Raw genomic sequence first — 20,000 nt, 5'->3', positions numbered from 1 at the left:
GGAGCGCTCCGAAGTGTGCTCCAAGGTGCGGCGTGCACGAAGTCGGAGCCCGGTTTGCCCCGGGTGCGCACCTCGCGTGCACCTTCGCCGCGGTGGGCACCTTGGCTGGGTTGGGCACCATTGAGCGCTCCGAAGTGTGCTCCAAGGTGCGCACCATGGCCCTCCAAGGTGCGCAGCATGGCGTGCACGAAGTCGGAGCCCGGTTTGCCCCGGGTGCGCACCTCGCGTGCACCTTCGCCAGGGTGGGCACCTCGGTGCGCACACCTTCTCAATGTTTTCTTGCCTTTTCTGGAAATTGGTGAAGGCAGCGCATCAAAGGTGCGCACCTCGGTGTGCTCCGAGGTGCGAACCCGAGAGCGCTCCGAGGTGCCCACGAAGTCGAAAGTCGGGTTAATTGCATTGTTTTCCCCGGGTGCGCTCCGAGGTGCGCAACATCGGTGCGCACCAAGGAGGGCTCCGAAGTGTGCTCCAAGGTGCGCACGATTCGGAGCTCGGTTTGCCCGGGGTGCGCACACCTTGGCTGGGTTGCGCACCCTTTGTGCGCTCCAAGGTGCGCACGAAGTCGGAGCTCGGTTTGCCCCGGGTGCGCACCTTCGCCAGGGTGCGCACCTTGATGCGCACGCCTTGGCTGGGCTGCGCACCTTGGTGGGCGCCATGGTGCGCACCTTTCGTGCGCTCCAAGGTGCGCACGAAGTCGGAGCTCGGTTTGCCCCGGGTGCGCACCTTGGTGGGCGCCATGGTGCACTCCGAGGTGCCCAAGATTGGTGCGCACCAAGGAGCGCTCCGAAGTGCGCTCCAAGGTGCGCAGGTGCGCGCGAAGTCGAAAGTTGGGTTAATTGTCCGGTTTGCCTCGGGTGCGCACCTTGCGTGCACCTTCGCCAGGGTGGGCGCCTTGGTGCGCACACCTTGGCTGGGCTGCGCACCCGGGCGCGCACACCTTGGCACCCGCGTTTCCTTCATTTTAAATTTTTTTTTTTTACAATCTCTCAAGTGGGAAATTCTATAATCTCAACTTTTTTTGCCTTTTCAGGAAACTTTTGAATGGAGCGCATCATTGGTGCGCTCCGAAGTGTGCTCCAAGGTGCGCACCTCTGGTGTGCTCCAAAGCTCTCTCTAGCTGCGTGCACCTGCCCCGGCCGCGCACCCGGCCCCGCCCAGCTTCGCTCACCTGTCCCGGGCGTCTGGTGCGGAACCTTAGAGTAAGAAACATCACCGTGCACCTTGGCCAACGTGCGCGACTCGACCGAGCGCGCACTGGCCGAGGTGCACACCGATTTCACCTGGGTGCGCGCGCAGCACCTCGGGCGCACCGGGGTGCGCGCACAACGCCCGGGTTGCACCGTGGCCTGTGTGCTCGGGGCGCCTCGGGTGCGCGCTCGGTGTCGCCCCCGCGCGCGCGGTAGTGCGGGCAGCGCACCCCGGCCCGGCCCGGCCCCGACGAGAACGCAAACGGGCAAAAGGTTTATTCAAATAGCATTGCGACGCCCGGCGAAAAACTAAAAAAGGGTGCAACACCGGGACTTCCCGGGAGGTCACCCATCCCAGTACTACTCCGGCCCAAGCGCGCTTAACTGCGGAGTTCTGATGGGATCCGGTGCACTAACGCTGGTATGATCGCACCCGTTATGAGCTTGTCGCAGTGTGTACTTAGCAAACCGCGACCCACGTGCGAATCCACCCCGGCCACCCACCCCCGTCGAGGTGCACACCCTCCCTCGCGAAGTGCGCCCCGTTCGCCAAGTGTGAGCCCTGCCCGGGTGCGCGCACCTTGCTAGGGCGTCGGGTGTGCACCCGGCCCGGCCTACGTGCGTGCACCTGGACGGGGCGTCGTGTGCGTGCAGTGTCCCGTCTGCAACGCGGTGCCCACACACCACCTCGGGCGCAACGACCTGCGCTCACATGTGGGCCGAGTGCACCTTGGTGCATGTTCGGGGCGCCTCGGGTGCACGCTCGATCTTGCCCCGGTGCACCAAGGCGCTCGGTTTGCCCCGGGTGCGCACTTGGTGCAAGGTGGGCACCCAAAATAGGGATCAAGCACCAAAACACAAGTTTCGGGATGCAAAATGGGACCCAAGGACCACAAATGCGTTCCAAGACCCATGATGGGTCCACGAGAACAAAAATGTGTTCCGAGACTTAATAAACAAATATTGGGTTTTAGGAGAAGAAACATGCTCTGATGCCCAAAACGAGAATCGACCCCGAAAAGGCCACAGGCCAAAAGTGGGATGCGAGACAAAAAAAAATGGGACCCGAGGACCAAAATTGGGTTCCCAGGTCGAAGACAGGGCAACCGGACAAGAAACGACCTCTAAGGCTCGAAATGAGTCCCGACGACTAAAACTTGACAAGAAGCACCCATCAGGCACCCAACTCGACACCCATGGGATGCCGACCCACCCGGGCTTCCACCTAGCACACCTTGGCACCCACCCACCCTCGCACCCAACCTCGCACCCAACTTAGCACCTTTGAACCCACATTGGCACTCACCCTGACCCTGGCACCTTGGAACCCACATTGGCACTCACCTTGACCCTGGCACCCACCTTTGCACTCACCTTGGGACCCACCCTGGCTCCCACCTCGGCACCCACCCAGACACCCACCTTGGTTCCTTGGCACCCACCTTGGATCCCTGGCACCCACCCCGACACCCACCTTGGCACGCAACTTGGCTACTTGCCACCCACCTTGGCTCCTTGACGCCCACCCCGACAACCACCCCGTGACCTACCCTGGCTAGGGTTGGTGCACACCCACCCTGGTGCCCACCTTGGCACCCACCCCATGACCCACCTTGGCACGCACCTTAGTACCCACCCTAGGACCCACCCCGTGACCCACCTTGGCCAGGGTGGGTGCCTTGGTGCGCACAACTTGCCTGGGCTGCACACCAGGGCAGGCTCAAGATGGCACCCGCGTTCCGTTTTTTTCACTATCTTTCAAAACGGAAATTTTAAAATCTCGTTTTTTTTTTTTTTTTGCCTTTTCTGGAAATTAGTGAAGGCAGCGCATCAAAGGTGCGCAATGCTGGTGCGAACCCGGGAGCGCTCCGATGTGTGCTCCAAGGTGCGGCGTGCACGAAGTCCGAGCCCGGCTTGCCCCGGGTGCGCACCTCGCGTGCACCTTCGCCGGGGTGAGCACCTTGGCTGGGTTGCGCGCCCTGGTGCGCACCAAGGAGCGCTCTGAAGTGTGCTCCAAGGTGCGGCGTGCACGAAGTCGGAGCTCGGTTTGCCCCGGGTGTGCACCTCGGGTGCGCACCTCGCGTGCACCTTCGCTGCGGTGGGCACCTTGGCTGGGTTGCGCGCCTTGGTGGGCACCATGCAGTGCACGAAGTCGGAGCCCGGTTTGCCCCGGGCGCGCACCTCCGCCAGGGTGGGCACCTTGGTGCGCACAACTTGCCTGGGCTGCGCACCAGGAAGGGCTCAAGATGGCACCCGCGTTCCGTTTTTTTCACTATCTTTCAGAACGGAAATTTTAAAATATCGTTTTTTTTTGCCTTTTCTGGAAATTAGTGAAGGCAGCGCATCAAAGGTGCGCAACGCTGGTGCGAACCTGGGAGCGCTCCGATGTGTGCTCCAAGGTGCGGCGTGCACGAAGTCGGAGCCCGGTTTGCCCCGGGTGCGCCCTGGTGGGCACCATGGTGCGCACCAAGGAGCGCTCCGAAGTGTGCTCCAAGGTGCGGCCTGCACGAAGTCGGAGCCCGGTTTGCCCCGGGTGTGCACCGCGGGTGGGCACCTTGGTGCGCATGCCTTGCCTGGGCTGCGCACCAGGGCGGGCTCAAGATGGCACCCGCGTTCCGTTTTTTTCACTATCTTTCAAAACGGAAATTTTAAAATCTCATTTTTTTTTGCCTTTTCTGGAAATTAGTGAAGGCAGCGCATCAAAGGTGCGCACCTCGCTGCCCACCACGGTGCGCAACGCCGGTGGGCACCCGGGAGTGCTTCGAAGTGTGCTCCAAGGTGCTGCGTGCACGTTGTCGGAGCCCGGTTTGCCCCGGGTGCGCACCTCGCGTGCACCTTCGTCGGGGTGGGCACCTTGGCTGGGTTTGCCCCGGCTGCGCTCCGAAGCGGGGTTATTGGAGCGCCGCCTCTTTTTTTGTCGGAGCGTTTGGTGGGGTTTCTCGCATTGGCTCTTCCCAGGCCCGGTTGCCACCCTGGCGCGCACGAAGTCGGAAGTAGGGTTAATTGCCCGGGTGCGCACCTTTGCCAGGGTGGGCACCTTACCTGGGCTGTGCACCCGGGCGGGCTCAAGATGGCACCCGCGTTCCGTTTTTTTCACTATCTTTCAAAACGGAAATTTTAAAATCTCCTCTTTTTTTTGCCTTTTCTGGAAATTAGTGAAGGCAGCGCATCAAAGGTGCGCACCTCGCTGCCCACCTTGGTGTGCTCTGAGGTGCGCACCCGGGAGCGCTACGAAGTGTGCTCCAAGGTGCGGCGTGCACGTTGTCGGAGCCCGGTTTGCCCCGGGTGCGCACCTCGCCTGCACCTTGGCCGGGGTGGGCACCCTGGCTGGGTTTGCCCAGGGTGCGCTCCGAAGCGGGGTTACTGGAGCGCCCCCTCTTTTTTTGTCAGAGCGTTTGGTGGGGTTTCTCGCATTGGCTCTTCCCAGGCCCGGTTGTTGGGTGCGCTCCCACCCTGGCGCGCGCGAAGTTGGAAGTTGGGTTAATTGCCCGGGCGCGCACCTTCGCCAGGGTGGGCACCTTGGTGCGCACACCTTGGCTGGGCTGCGCACCAGGGCGGGCTCAAGATGGCACCAGCATTCCCTTTTTCTCACTATCTTTCAAAACGGAAATTTTAAAATCTCGTTTTCTTTTGCCTTTTATGGAAATTAGTGAAGGCATCGCATCAAAGGTGCGCACCTCGCTGCCCACCTTGGTGTGCTCCGAGGTGCCCACCACGGTGCGCTCCGAGGTGCCCACCACGGTGCGCAACGCCGGTGCGAACCCGGGAGCGCCCCGATGTGTGCTCCAAGGTGCGGCGTGCACGAAGCCGGACCCCGGTTTGCCCCGGGTGCGCACCTCGCGTGCACCTTGGTGCGCACACCTTGGCTGGGTTGCGCGGCCTGGTGGGCACCATGGTGCACACCAAGGAGCGCTCCGAAGTGTGCTCCAAGGTGCGGCGTGCACGAAGTCCTAGCCCGGTTTGCCCCGGGTGCGCACCTTCGCCGCGGTGGGCACCATGGCGTGCACGAAGTCGGAGCCCGGTTTGCCCCGGGTGCGCACCTCGCGTGCACCTTCGCCGGGGTGGGCACCTCGGCTGGGTTGCGCGCCCTGGTGCGCACCAAGGAGCGCTCCGAAGTGTGCTCCAAGGTGCGGCGTGCACGAAGTCGGAGCCCGGTTTGCCCCGGGTGCGCACCTTCGCCGCGGTGGGCACCCTGGTGCGCACCATGGCGTGCACGAAGTCGGAGCCCGGTTTGCCCCGGGTGCGCACCTCGCGTGCACCTTCGGCGGGGTTGCGCGCCCTGGTGCGCACCAAGGAGCGCTCCGAAGTGTGCTCCAAGGTGCGGCGTGCACGAAGTCGGAGCCCGGTTTGCCCCGGGTGCGCACCTCGCGTGCACCTTCGGCGGGGTTGCGCGCCCTGGTGGGCACCATGGTGCGCACCAAGGAGCGCTCCGAAGTGTGCTCCAAGGTTCGGCGTGCACGAAGTCGGAGCCCGGTTTGCCCCGGGTGCGCACCTCGCGTGCACCTTCGCCGCGGTGGGCACCATGGCGTGCACGAAGTCGGAGCCCGGTTTGCCCCGGGTGCGCACCTCGCGTGCACCTTCGCCGGGGTGGGCACCTCGGCTGGGTTGCGCGCCCTGGTGCGCACCAAGGAGCGCTCCGAAGTGTGCTCCAAGGTGCGGCGTGCACGAAGTCGGAGCCCGGTTTGCCCCGGGTGCGCACCTCGCGTGCACCTTCGCCGCGGTGGGCACCATGGCGTGCACGAAGTCGGAGCCCGGTTTGCCTCGGGTGCGCACCCCGCGTGCACCTTCGCCGGGGTGGGCACCTCGGCTGGGTTGCGCGCCCTGGTGCGCACCAAGGAGCGCTCCGAAGTGTGCTCCAAGGTGCGGCGTGCACGAAGTCGGAGCCCGGTTTGCCCCGGGTGCGCACCTCGCGTGCACCTTCGCCGCGGTGGGCACCTTGGCTGGGTTGGGCACCATTGAGCGCTCCGAAGTGTGCTCCAAGGTGCGCACCATGGCCCTCCAAGGTGCGCAGCATGGCGTGCACGAAGTCGGAGCCCGGTTTGCCCCGGGTGCGCACCTCGCGTGCACCTTCGCCAGGGTGGGCACCTCGGTGCGCACACCTTCTCAATGTTTTCTTGCCTTTTCTGGAAATTGGTGAAGGCAGCGCATCAAAGGTGCGCACCTCGGTGTGCTCCGAGGTGCGAACCCGAGAGCGCTCCGAGGTGCCCACGAAGTCGAAAGTCGGGTTAATTGCATTGTTTTCCCCGGGTGCGCTCCGAGGTGCGCAACATCGGTGCGCACCAAGGAGGGCTCCGAAGTGTGCTCCAAGGTGCGCACGATTCGGAGCTCGGTTTGCCCGGGGTGCGCACACCTTGGCTGGGTTGCGCACCCTTTGTGCGCTCCAAGGTGCGCACGAAGTCGGAGCTCGGTTTGCCCCGGGTGCGCACCTTCGCCAGGGTGCGCACCTTGATGCGCACGCCTTGGCTGGGCTGCGCACCTTGGTGGGCGCCATGGTGCGCACCTTTCGTGCGCTCCAAGGTGCGCACGAAGTCGGAGCTCGGTTTGCCCCGGGTGCGCACCTTGGTGGGCGCCATGGTGCACTCCGAGGTGCCCAAGATTGGTGCGCAACAAGGAGCGCTCCGAAGTGCGCTCCAAGGTGCGCAGGTGCGCGCGAAGTCGAAAGTTGGGTTAATTGTCCGGTTTGCCTCGGGTGCGCACCTTGCGTGCACCTTCGCCAGGGTGGGCGCCTTGGTGCGCACACCTTGGCTGGGCTGCGCACCCGGGCGCGCACACCTTGGCACCCGCGTTTCCTTCATTTTAAATTTTTTTTTTTTACAATCTCTCAAGTGGGAAATTCTATAATCTCAACTTTTTTTGCCTTTTCAGGAAACTTTTGAATGGAGCGCATCATTGGTGCGCTCCGAAGTGTGCTCCAAGGTGCGCACCTCTGGTGTGCTCCAAAGCTCTCTCCAGCTGCGTGCACCTGCCCCGGCCGCGCACCCGGCCCCGCCCAGCTTCGCTCACCTGTCCCGGGCGTCTGGTGCGGAACCTTAGAGTAAGAAACATCACCGTGCACCTTGGCCAACGTGCGCGACTCGACCGAGCGCGCACTGGCCGAGGTGCACACCGATTTCACCTGGGTGCGCGCGCAGCACCTCGGGCGCACCGGGGTGCGCGCACAACGCCCGGGTTGCACCGTGGCCTGTGTGCTCGGGGCGCCTCGGGTGCGCGCTCGGTGTCGCCCCCGCGCGCGCGGTAGTGCGGGCAGCGCACCCCGGCCCGGCCCGGCCCCGACGAGAACGCAAACGGGCAAAAGGTTTATTCAAATAGCATTGCGACGCCCGGCGAAAAACTAAGAAAGGGTGCAACACCGGGACTTCCCGGGAGGTCACCCATCCTAGTACTACTCCGGCCCAAGCGCGCTTAACTGCGGAGTTCTGATGGGATCCGGTGCACTAACGCTGGTATGATCGCACCCGTTATGAGCTTGTCGCAGTGTGTACTTAGCAAACCGCGACCCACGTGCGAATCCACCCCGGCCACCCACCCCCGTCGAGGTGCACACCCTCCCTCGCGAAGTGCGCCCCGTTCGCCAAGTGTGAGCCCTGCCCGGGTGCGCGCACCTTGCTAGGGCGTCGGGTGTGCACCCGGCCCGGCCTACGTGCGTGCACCTGGACGGGGCGTCGTGTGCGTGCAGTGTCCCGTCTGCAACGCGGTGCCCACACACCACCTCGGGCGCAACGACCTGCGCTCACATGTGGGCCGAGTGCACCTTGGTGCATGTTCGGGGCGCCTCGGGTGCACGCTCGATCTTGCCCCGGTGCACCAAGGCGCTCGGTTTGCCCCGGGTGCGCACTTGGTGCAAGGTGGGCACCCAAAATAGGGATCAAGCACCAAAACACAAGTTTCGGGATGCAAAATGGGACCCAAGGACCACAAATGCGTTCCAAGACCCATGATGGGTCCACGAGAACAAAAATGTGTTCCGAGACTTAATAAACAAATATTGGGTTTTAGGAGAAGAAACATGCTCTGATGCCCAAAACGAGAATCGACCCCGAAAAGGCCACAGGCCAAAAGTGGGATGCGAGACAAAAAAAAATGGGACCCGAGGACCAAAATTGGGTTCCCAGGTCGAAGACAGGGCAACCGGACAAGAAACGACCTCTAAGGCTCGAAATGAGTCCCGACGACTAAAACTTGACAAGAAGCACCCATCAGGCACCCAACTCGACACCCATGGGATGCCGACCCACCCGGGCTTCCACCTAGCACACCTTGGCACCCACCCACCCTCGCACCCAACCTCGCACCCAACTTAGCACCTTTGAACCCACATTGGCACTCACCCTGACCCTGGCACCTTGGAACCCACATTGGCACTCACCTTGACCCTGGCACCCACCTTTGCACTCACCTTGGGACCCACCCTGGCTCCCACCTCGGCACCCACCCAGACACCCACCTTGGTTCCTTGGCACCCACCTTGGATCCTTGGCACCCACCCCGACACCCACCTTGGCACGCAACTTGGCTACTTGCCACCCACCTTGGCTCCTTGACGCCCACCCCGACAACCACCCCGTGACCTACCCTGGCTAGGGTTGGTGCACACCCACCCTGGTGCCCACCTTGGCACCCACCCCATGACCCACCTTGGCACGCACCTTAGTACCCACCCTGTTACCCACCCTAGGACCCACCCCGTGACCCACCTTGGCCAGGGTGGGTGCACCCACCCTGGTGCCCACCTTGGCACCCACCCATCCTAGCACCCAGCCTGTGACCGGGCTTGGAACCCAACCTTGCACCCGTCTTGGCCAGTGTGGGTGCGCACCCATCCTGGCACCCACGTTGTGACACACCCTTTAACCCACGCACCCTAGCAGCCACGTTGGCACCCACCTTGGAACACAACCTAGCAACTTGGCACCCACCCCGTGACCCACCTTGGCATCCACCATAGCAGTCGCCCACTTGGCACCCACCTTGGAACCCAAGTTGGCACCCACCTCGGCACCCACCTTGACACTTGTGGACCCACCTTGCCACTCACCCTAGCATCGACCCATCCTAGCACCCACCCTGGCACCTTTGCACCCTAGCACTCACCCATCCTAGCACCTAACCTGTGACCCACCTTGACACTCACCCTCGCACCCACCTTGGAACCCAACCTAGCACCCACCCACCCTGACACCAACCCTAGCACCTACCCACCCTTGCACCCACCCTGTGACCCATCTTGGCACCCACCCATCCTACCACTCAACCTATCACCCACCTTCTCACCCACCTTGGCATCCACCTTAGCACCCACCCACACTGGCACCTTGGCACCCACCTCGGGCAAGGTGGGTGCACACCCACCCTGACACCCAATTTAGAACCAACCGAGCATGTTACCCACCTTGGCACCCACATTGCAGCCCACCCTAGTACCCACCCTATGACCCACATTGGCATCCACACCCTAGCACCCAGGCACCTCGACACCCGCCTTGACACGCACCCTAGCACTAAACCTGTGACCCACCTTGGAACTCACCCTAGAACCCACCCACCCTGTGAACCACCTTGGCATCCACCTTAGCACCCACCCACCTTGGCACCCACTCTAGCACTCACCCATCCTAACACCCAACTTGTTACCCACCTTGGCACCCGCCCTCGCGTCCACCTTGAAACCCACCCTAGCACCCACCCACGCAGGAGCCCACCTTGGCACCCAACCTAACACCCACGCATCCTGGCACCCAACTTGTGACCCACCTTGGAACCCACCCTAGTACCCACCTTTGAACCCACTATATCACCAACCCACCTTGGCACCCACCCTATGACCCTCTTTGGAATCCACCCTAGCACGCACCCACCCTGGCACCCACCATGGAGCGCACCCTAGCACCCACCCACCTCGGCACGCACCTCAACACCCACCTTGGTGTGCGCACTGCGCCAACCTCTCAAAGACCCTATGTGGTGCGCTCCAAAGTGTACACCTTTGGTGCGCTCCAAGGTGCGCACCTTTGGTGCACACCGAGGTGCACACCAAAGTGTGCACCGAGGTGAGCACCAAAGTGCACTCCAAGGTGCACACCAAGGCGTGCACCTTTGGTGCGGTCAATGCAAACGAATTCGGAAGTTGGGGTCGATGTCCTAATCGCTGCTGCAGACTACACGTATGAGAATCGGACAAATAGCTTTATATAGGGGAGGTGTTGCGTTTGATGGGTCGACTCCCCTGGTTGTGTGCACTGCACCAACTTCAAAGACCCTGTCTTGTTTAAGAAGTCAAAAGTTGGGGTGGATGTCCTAATCATTGCTGCAGTCTACGCATGTATGAGAATCAGACAAATAGCTTATATAGGGGAGGTGTTGCATTCGGTGGGTTGACTCCCCTGGTTGTGCGCACTGCGCCAACCTCAAAGACCCCGCATAGCAGAAGAAGTCGGAAGTCGGATTTTGGTGAGCACCAAGGCGTGCACCTTTGGTGCGGTCAACGCAGACGAATTCAGAAGTTGGGGTGGATGTCCTAATCGTTGTTGCAGGCTACACATGTATGAGAATCAGACAAATAGCTTATATAGGGGAGGTGTTGGGTTTGATGGGTCAACTCCCTTGGTTGTGCGCATTACGCCAACCTCAAAGACCTTGTTTTCGTTAAGAAGTCAAAAGTTGGGGTCAATGTCCTAATGGCTCCTGTAGGCTACACATGTATGAGAATCGGACAAATAGCTTATATAGGGGAGGTGTTGGGTTTGATGGGTCGACTCCCCTGGTTGTGCGCATTACGTCAACCTCAAAGACCTTGTTTTCGTTAAGAAGTCAAAAGTTGGGGTCGATGTCCTAATTGCTCCTGTAGACTACACATGTATGAGAATCAGACAAATAGCTTATATAGGGGAGGTGTTGGGTTTGATGGGTTGACTCCCCTAGTTGTTCGCATTACACCAACCTCAAAGACCTTGTTTTCGTTTAGAAGCCGAAAGTTGGGGTCGATGTCCTAATTGCTCCTGCAGGCTACGCATGTATGAGAATCAGACAAATAGCTTATATAGGGGAGGTGTTGGGTTTGATGGGTCGACTCCCCTGGTTGTGCGCATTGCGCCAACCTCAAAGACCCTGCATTGCGGATGAAGTCGAAAGTCAGAGTTTGGTGTGCTACAAGGTGTGGTCGAAGGTGCTCACCTAGGTGTGCACCTTTGGAGCGCAGGAAAAGTGCCCTCCAAAAGTGCGCACCTTTGGAGTGCACAAAAGTGCCCTCCAAAAGTGCGCACCTTTGGAGCGCACAAAAGTGCCCTCCAAAAAGTGCCCTCCAAAAGTGCGCACCTTTGGAGCGCACAAAAGTGCCCTCCAAAAAGTGCCCTCCAAAAGTGCGCACCTTTGGAGTGCAGAAAAGTGCCCTCCAAAAAGTGCCCTCCAAAAGTGTGCACCTTTGGAGTGCACAAAAGTGCCCTCCAAAAGTGCGCACCTTTGGAGCGCAGAAAAGTGCCCTCCAAAAAGTGCCCTCCAAAAGTGCGCACCTTTGGAGCGCAGAAAAGTGCCCTCCAAAAAGTGCCCTCCAAAAGTGCGCACCTTTGGAGCGCAGAAAAGTGCCCTCCAAAAAGTGCCCTCCAAAAGTGCGCACCTTTGGAGCGCAGAAAAGTGCCCTCCAAAAAGTGCCCTCCAAAAGTGCGCACCTTTGGAGCGCACAAAAGTGCCCTCCAAAAAGTGCCCTCCAAAAGTGCGCACCTTTGGAGCGCACAAAAGTGCCCTCCAAAAGTGCGCACCTTTGGAGCGCACAAAAGTGCCCTCCAAAAGTGCGCACTTTTGGTGCGCACCAAGGCGCTGGTTCGGTCGTTGCAGGCGAGTTCGGAAGTTGGGGTCGATGTCCTGAGCGGAGGTGCAAACTACACAGGTGTCGGAATCGGACAAATAGCTTATATAGGGGAGGTGTATGCTTCGATGGGTCGACTCCCCAGGTTGAGCGCACCGCGCCAACCTCAAAGACCCTACGGTATGGATGAAGTCGGAAGTTGGGTCCGATGACCGATTCGATTAGTAGGTATGCTCATGAGGTCGGAATTTGGGTCCGATGACCTGCCATGTGCAGGAAGGCGAATGTTGGCACTGTGCGTTGCAAGGTGCACACCAAGGTGCTGGTGCGGTCTTTTTAGTCGAGTTCGGAAGTTGGGGTCGATGTCCTGATCGGAGGTGCAAGCTACACAGGTGTGGGAATCGGACAAATAGCTTATATAGGGGAGGTGTATGCTTCGTTGGGTCGACTCCCCGGGTTGAGCGCACCGCGCCAACCTCAAAGACCCTACGGTATGGATGAAGTCGGAAGTTGGGTCCGATGACCGATTCGATATGTAGGCATACTCGCGAGGTCGGAATTTGGGTCCGATGACCTGCCATGTGCAGGAAGGCGAATGTTGGCACTGTGCGTTGCAAGGTGCGCACCAAGGCGCTGGTTCGGTCGTTGCAGGCGAGTTCGGAAGTTGGGGTCGATGTCCTGATCGGAGGTGCAAACTACACAGGTGTGGGAATCGGACAAATAGCTTATATAGGGGAGGTGTATGCTTCGTTGGGTCGACTCCCCGGGTTGAGCGCACCGCGCCAACCTCAAAGACCCTACGGTATGGATGAAGTCGGAAGTTGTGTCCGATGACCGATTCGATATGTAGGCATACTCGCGAGGTCGGAATTTGGGTCCGATGACCTGCCATGTGCAGGAAGGCGAATGTTGGGACTGTGCGTCGCAAGGTGCGCACCAAGGCGCTGGTGCCGTCGTTGCAGTCGAGTTCGGAAGTTGGGGTCGATGTCCTGGTCAGAGGTGCAAACTACACAGGTGTGGGAATCGGACAAATAGCTTATATAGGGGAGGTGTATGCTTCGATGGGTCGACTCCCCGGGTTGAGCGCACCGCGCCAACCTCAAAGACCCTACAGTATGGATGAAGTCGGAAGTTGGGTCCGATGACCGATTCGATACGTAGGCATATTGGCGAGGTCTGAATTTGTGTCCGATGACCTTCCATGCGCAGGAAGGCGGAATTTGGGTCCGATGACCGAGTTGATGGCGTGCCATGCGCAGAAAGGCGGAATTTGGGTCCGATGACCGAGTTGATGTTGATGGCCCGCCATGCACAGGAAGGCGGAATTTGGGTCCGATGACCGATTTGAAGGCGTGCCATGCGCAGAAAGGCGGAGTTTGGGTCCGATGACCGAGTTGATATTGATGGCCCGCCATGCGCAGGAAGGCGGAATTTGGGTCCGATGACCTGACATACGCATGGAGTCCGACTCGGGGGCCGATGTTCGATTCGATGACTTGCATTGTGGGTAAAGTCGGAAGTTGTGGTCTTTGACCCGATTCGATGACCAGACTTCGGCTGCTTGAGAATCGGACAAATAACTTATATAGGGGAGGTAGTGTTCTCGAGCATCCTCCCCCCGTGCCCGTTTATGTCGATTGATGCTGGTGCTCGACTGGTTGGAGCGCTCGGATGCAAAAATCTTGCACCAGGATTTATCGATTGTGATGGACACGGCAAGTCTCCTGATTGCTATGCAGGAGCTCATCGTGAATCTCTATGCGGCCTTGGTATGGACTCGACCTGCGGAATGGTTCGGCAATGGTAGTCGCTCCAACACGTCCTTGCAATGGCCACAGAGGTGATTCGACTAGAGCTCCAGTCTAGCTTTTGGGTTGCTTGGCGGACTGGTATAGCCGCGATCGAGTTCCGGCCATGAACGTTTTAGATAGCTCTTGGGCTTTCTGGGACGGAAGTCGGAAGTTTGGGCTGTTGTCCGATTTGATGACCATTCTTCGGATGTGTGAGAATCGGACAAATAACTTATATAGGGGACTGTGTTGTCTCACGCAGCCCCCTCCGTGCCCCTCTATCTCGACCGATGTTGGTGCTTGAAAGGGTTGGGATCGCTCGGATTTATAAACGTGCACCACCATTTGTCGAGTGTGAGGGACGCGGCAGGTCTCCTAAATGCTGTACGGGCGCTCTCTGAGAATCTCTATCCGGCCTCGACACAGACTAGTCTTGCTGAATGGTTTGGCACTGGTAGTCGATCCAACACGTCGTTGTTGTGGCCGCCTAGGCGATTCGATTCGAGCCCCCGTCTAGCTTTTGGGTTGCTTGGCGGATTTTGCCCTATCCGCAAGTGAGCTCGGTCCCTAAACGTTCGAGAAACCCGATTGCTATGCGCCGACTCTCTTTCTTGCGAGCCTCCATCTAGCTTTTGGGTCTCTACGGAACGGAAGTCGGAATCTGGGACCGTTGTTTGATTCGACGAGGCAGACTACGGTTGTGCGAGAATCGGACAAATAACTTATATAGGGGAGGTGTTGACTGGAGCATTCTCCCCCGTGCCCCTCTAACTCGACCAATGCTGGCGCTCGAACGGTGGTAGCGCTCGGATTTTCGTTGAGCGCCAGCATTGGTCGATTTAGAGGGGCATGCGAGATTCCCGAATGCTATGCGAGGGCTCTAACGGAAATGTCTATTGGTTTCGGTATGGATGCAATTGCGAGTGGTTCGGCAAAGGTAGTCGTTCCGATGCGTCCATGTCGTGGCCAAATCGATAATTCGATTTGAGCCCTCGTATAGCATTTGGGTCTCTCGATGTGATTCCTCATTCCAGTCCCTTTGGGCACTGCTTGAGCCGCATCCCAGGGGGTTCCCTTCCCAATAATCTGCCTCGCAACCCGATTGCTATGCGGTGAGGCTCCTCGGCCGCCTCGGAACTATCTGTGTATCAGACGCATCGCGGGATAAGGGGTTGGCAACGGTAGTCGCCCCAAGCGCGTCCGATGCTTGGACCATTCCGAGGCGGCCCTGAAGCCTCTTCCGTCTAGCCGTTGGGTCCTTCTCGCCGCATCCCTTGCCTCGCACCCCGATTGCTATGCGGTGAGGCTCCTCGGCCGCCTTGGAACTATCTGTGTATCAGACGCATCGCGGGATAAGGGGTTGTCACTGGTAGTCGCCCCAAGCGCGTCCGATGCTTGGACCATTCCGAGGCGGCCCTGAAGCCTCTTCCGTCTAGCCGTTGGGTCCTTCTCGCCGCATCCCTCGACTCGCACCCCGATTGCTATGCGGTGAGGCTCCTCGGCCGCCTTGGAACTATCTGTGTATCGGACGCGTCGCGGGATAAGGGGTTGTCACTGGTAGTCGCCCCAAGCGCGTCCGATGCTTGGACCATTCCGAGGCGGCCCTAAAGCCTCTTCCGTCTAGCCGTTGGGTCCTTCTCGCCGCATCCCTCGCCTCGCACCCCGATTGCTATGCGGTGAGGCTCCTCGGCCGCCTTGGAACTATCTGTGTATCGGACGCGTCGCGGGATAAGGGGTTGTCACTGGTAGTCGCCCCAAGCGCGTGCGATGCATGGACCATTCCCAGGCGGCCCTGAAGCCTCTTCCGTCTAGCCGTTGGGTCCTTCTCGCCGCATCCCTCGCCTCGCACCCCGATTGCTATGCGGTGAGGCTCCTCGGCCGCCTTGGAACTATCTGTGTATCGGACGCGTCGCGGGATAAGGGGTTGTCACTGGTAGTCGCCCCAAGCGCGTCCGATGCTTGGACCATTCCGAGGCGGCCCTGAAGCCTCTTCCGTCTAGCCGTTGGGTCCTTCTCGCCGCATCCCTCGCCTCGCACCCCGATTGCTATGCGGTGAGGCTCCTCGGCCGCCTTGGAACTATCTGTGTATCGGACGCGTCGCGGGATAAGGGGTTGTCACTGGTAGTCGCCCCAAGCGCGTCCGATGCTTGGACCATTCCGAGGCGGCCCTGAAGCCTCTTCCGTCTAGCCGTTGGGTCCTTCTCGCCGCATCCCTCGCCTCGCACCCCGATTGCTATGCGGTGAGGCTCCTCGGCCGCCTTGGAACTATCTGTGTATCGGACGCGTCGCGGGATAAGGGGTTGTCACTGGTAGTCGCCCCAAGCGCGTCCGATGCTTGGACCATTCCGAGGCGGCCCTGAAGCCTCTTCCGTCTAGCCGTTGGGTCCTTCTCGCCGCATCCCTCGCCTCGCACCCCGATTGCTATGCGGTGAGGCTCCTCGGCCGCCTTGGAACTATCTGTGTATCGGACGCATCGCGGGATAAGGGGTTGTCACTGGTAGTCGCCCCAAGCGCGTCCGATGCTTGGACCATTCCGAGGCGGCCCTGAAGCCTCTTCCGTCTAGCCGTTGGGTCCTTCTCGCCGCATCCCTCGCCTCGCACCCCGATTGCTATGCGGTGAGGCTCCTCGGCCGCCTTGGAACTATCTGTGTATCGGACGCGTCGCGGGATAAGGGGTTGTCACTGGTAGTCGCCCCAAGCGCGTCCGATGCTTGGACCATTCCGAGGCGGCCCTGAAGCCTCTTCCGTCTAGCCGTTGGGTCCTTCTCGCCGCATCCCTCGCCTCGCACCCCGATTGCTATGCGGTGAGGCTCCTCGGCCGCCTTGGAACTATCTGTGTATCGGACGCGTCGCGGGATAAGGGGTTGTCACTGGTAGTCGCCCCAAGCGCGTCCGATGCTTGGACCATTCCGAGGCGGACCTGAAGCCTCTTCCGTCTAGCCGTTGGGTCCTTCTCGCCGCATCCCTCGCCTCGCACCCCGATTGCTATGCGGTGAGGCTCCTCGGCCGCCTTGGAACTATCTGTGTATCGGACGCGTCGCGGGATAAGGGGTTGTCACTGGTAGTCGCCCCAAGCGCGTCCGATGCTTGGACCATTCCGAGGCGGCCCTGAAGCCTCTTCCGTCTAGCCGTTGGGTCCTTCTTGCCGCATCCCTCGCCTCGCACCCCGATTGCTATGCGGTGAGGCTCCTCGGCCGCCTTGGAACTATCTGTGTATCGGACGCGTCGCGGGATAAGGGGTTGTCACTGGTAGTCGCCCCAAGCGCGTCCGATGCTTGGACCATTCCGAGGCGGCCCTGAAGCCTCTTCCGTCTAGCCGTTGGGTCCTTCTCGCCGCATCCCTCGCCTCGCACCCCGATTGCTATTCGGTGAGGCTCCTCGGCCGCCTTGGAACTATCTGTGTATCGGACGCATCGCGGGATAAGGGGTTGTCACTGGTAGTCGCCCCAAGCGCGTCCGATGCTTGGACCATTCCGAGGCGGCCCTGAAGCCTCTTCCGTCTAGCCGTTGGGTCCTTCTCGCCGCATCCCTCGCCTCGCACCCCGATTGCTATGCGGTGAGGCTCCTCGGCCGCCTTGGAACTATCTGTGTATCGGACGCGTCGCGGGATAAGGGGTTGTCACTGGTAGTCGCCCCAAGCGCGTCCGATGCTTGGACCATTCCGAGGCGGACCTGAAGCCTCTTCCGTCTAGCCGTTGGGTCCTTCTCGCTGCATCCCTCGCCTCGCACCCCGATTGCTATGCGGTGAGGCTCCTCGGCCGCCTTGGAACTATCTGTGTATCGGACGCGTCGCGGGATAAGGGGTTGTCACTGGTAGTCGCCCCAAGCGCGTCCGATGCTTGGACCATTCCGAGGCGGCCCTGAAGCCTCTTCCGTCTAGCCGTTGGGTCCTTCTCGCCGCATCCCTCGCCTCGCACCCCGATTGCTATGCGGTGAGGCTCCTCGGCCGCCTTGGAACTATCTGTGTATCGGACGCGTCGCGGGATAAGGGGTTGTCACTGGTAGTCGCCCCAAGCGCGTCCGATGCTTGGACCATTCCGAGGCGGACCTGAAGCCTCTTCCCTCTAGCCGTTGGGGCTTTCTCGCCGCATCCCTCGCCTCGCACCCCGATTGCTATTCGGTGAGGCTCCTCGGCCGCCTTGGAACTATCTGTGTATCGGACGCATCGCGGGATAAGGGGTTGGCAGTGGTAGTCGCCCCAAGCGCGTCCGATGCTTGGACCATTCCGAGGCGGCCCTGCAGCCTCTTCCGTCTAGCCGTTGGGGCCATCTCGCTGCATCCCCCACCTCGCACCACGATTGCTATGCGGTGAGGCTCCTTGGCCGCCTCGGAACTATCTGTGTATCGGACGCATCGCGGGATAAGGGGTTGTCACTGGTAGTCGCCCCAAGCGCGTCCGATGCTTGGACTATTCCGAGGCGGCCCTGCAGCCTCTTCCGTCTAGCCGTTGGGGCCATCTCGCCGCATCCCCCAGCTCCTCGGCCGCCTCGGAACTATCTGTGTATCGGACGCATCGCGGGATAAGGGGTTGGCAGTGGTAGTCGCCCCAAGCGCGTTCGATGCTTGGACTATTCCGAGGCGGCCCCGCAGCCTCTTCCGTCTACCCTTTGGGGCCATCTCGCCGCATCCCTCGCCTCGCACCCCGATTGCTATGCGGTGAGGCTCCTCGGCCGCCTGGGAACTATCTTCGTATCGGATGCATCGCGGGATAAGGGGTTGTCACTGGTAGTCGCCCCAAGCGCGTCCGATGCTTGGACTATTCCGAGGCGGCCCTGTGGCCTCTTCCGTCTAGCCGTTGGGGCCATCTCGCCGCATCCCTCACCTCGCACCCCCATTGCTATGCGGTGAGGCTCCTCGGCCGCCTTGGAACTGTCTTCGTATCGGAAGCATCGCGGGATAAGGGGTTGTCACTGGTAGTCGCCCCAAGCGCGTCCGATGCTTGGACTATTCCGAGGCGGCCCTGCAGCCTCTTCCGTCTAGCCGTTGGGGCCATCTCGCCGCATCCCCCACCTCGCACCCGGATTGCTATGCGGTGAGGCTCCTCGGCCGCCTTGGAACTATCTTCGTATCGGACGCATCGCGGGATAAGGGGTTGTCACTGGTAGTCGCCCCAAGCGCGTCCGATGCTTGGACTATTCCGACGCGGCCCTGTGGCCTCTTCCGTCTAGCCGTTGGGGCCATCTCGCCGCATCCCCCACCTCGCACCCCGATTGCTATGCGGTGAGGCTCCTCGGCCGCCTTGGAACCATCTTCGTATCGGACGCATCGCGGGATGAGGGGTTGTCACTGGTAGTCGCCCCAAGCGCGTCCGATGCTTGGACCATTCCGAGGCGGCCCTGAAGCCTCTTCCGTCTAGCCGTTGGGGCCTTCCCGCCCCATCCCTCGCCTCGCACCCCCGATTGCTATGCGGTGAGGCTCCTCGGCCGCCTTGGAACCATCTGTGTATCGGACGCATCGCGGGATAAGGGGTTGGCACTGGTAGTCGCCCCAAGCGCGTCCGATGCTTGGAGCATTCCGAGGTGGCCCTGAAGCCTCTTCCGTCTAGCCGTTGGGGCCTTCCCGCCCCATCCCTCGCCTCGCACCCCGATTGATATGCGGTGAGGCTCCTCGGCCGCCTTGGAACTATCTGTGTATCGGACGCATCGCGGGATAAGGGGTTGGCACTGGTAGTCGTCCCAATCGCGTCCGATGCTTGGACCATTCCGAGGCGGCCCTGCAGCCTCTTCCGTTTAGCCGTCGGGGCCTTCCCGCCGCATCCCTCGCCTCGCATCCCGATTCCTATGCGGTGAGTCTTCTCGGCCGCCGCGGAACTATACCTGTTATTGCTACTGCATCCTTCGGCTGGTAACCTCCTCTGCCGCCTTGGAACGTTCTCTTTGTCGGACGCGTCGCGGGATAAGGGGTTGGCACTGGTAGTCGCCCCAAGCGCGCCCGATGCATAGACCGCTCCGAGTTGACCTTGCTTTCAGCCTCTCACATGCATAGACCTCTCTGAGTCGACCCTGCAGCCTCTCACGTTTAGCCTTTGGAATCTCGCCTCACAACATGATTGCTATCCTTGATGCATCCCTTGCCTCGAGCCCTGATTGCTTTCTTGGCTGCATCCCTCCTCTCCTCACAGCCCGGTTGTCATCACTGCTTCATCCGTCGCTTCATGCATTCTGGCTGCTGGGCCCTTCCCACCGCACACCTCGATTGCTATCTCTTCTGCATCACACACCCCGA

At 60.6% G+C, this 20,000-nt stretch overlaps 2 non-coding genes across 2 annotated transcripts; both read right to left on the bottom strand.

Annotated features, from left to right (window-relative positions):
- Window positions 1–1,503: 1,503 nt before the first annotated feature.
- Window positions 1,504–1,622, bottom strand: LOC131864341 (5S ribosomal RNA). The gene has a single exon (XR_009363173.1). It is a non-coding gene; the product is annotated as a 5S ribosomal RNA (ribosomal RNA).
- Window positions 1,623–7,525: 5,903 nt separating this feature from the next.
- LOC131864331 (5S ribosomal RNA) lies at window positions 7,526–7,644 on the bottom strand. Its single transcript, XR_009363163.1, has one exon. It is a non-coding gene; the product is annotated as a 5S ribosomal RNA (ribosomal RNA).
- Window positions 7,645–20,000: the final 12,356 nt, after the last annotated feature.

The sequence above is a fragment of the Cryptomeria japonica genome, unplaced genomic scaffold, assembly GCF_030272615.1.
Source record: "Cryptomeria japonica unplaced genomic scaffold, Sugi_1.0 HiC_scaffold_83, whole genome shotgun sequence".
NCBI classification, from domain to species: domain Eukaryota; kingdom Viridiplantae; phylum Streptophyta; class Pinopsida; order Cupressales; family Cupressaceae; genus Cryptomeria; species Cryptomeria japonica.
This window is presented reverse-complemented; position numbering and strand designations above follow the sequence as displayed.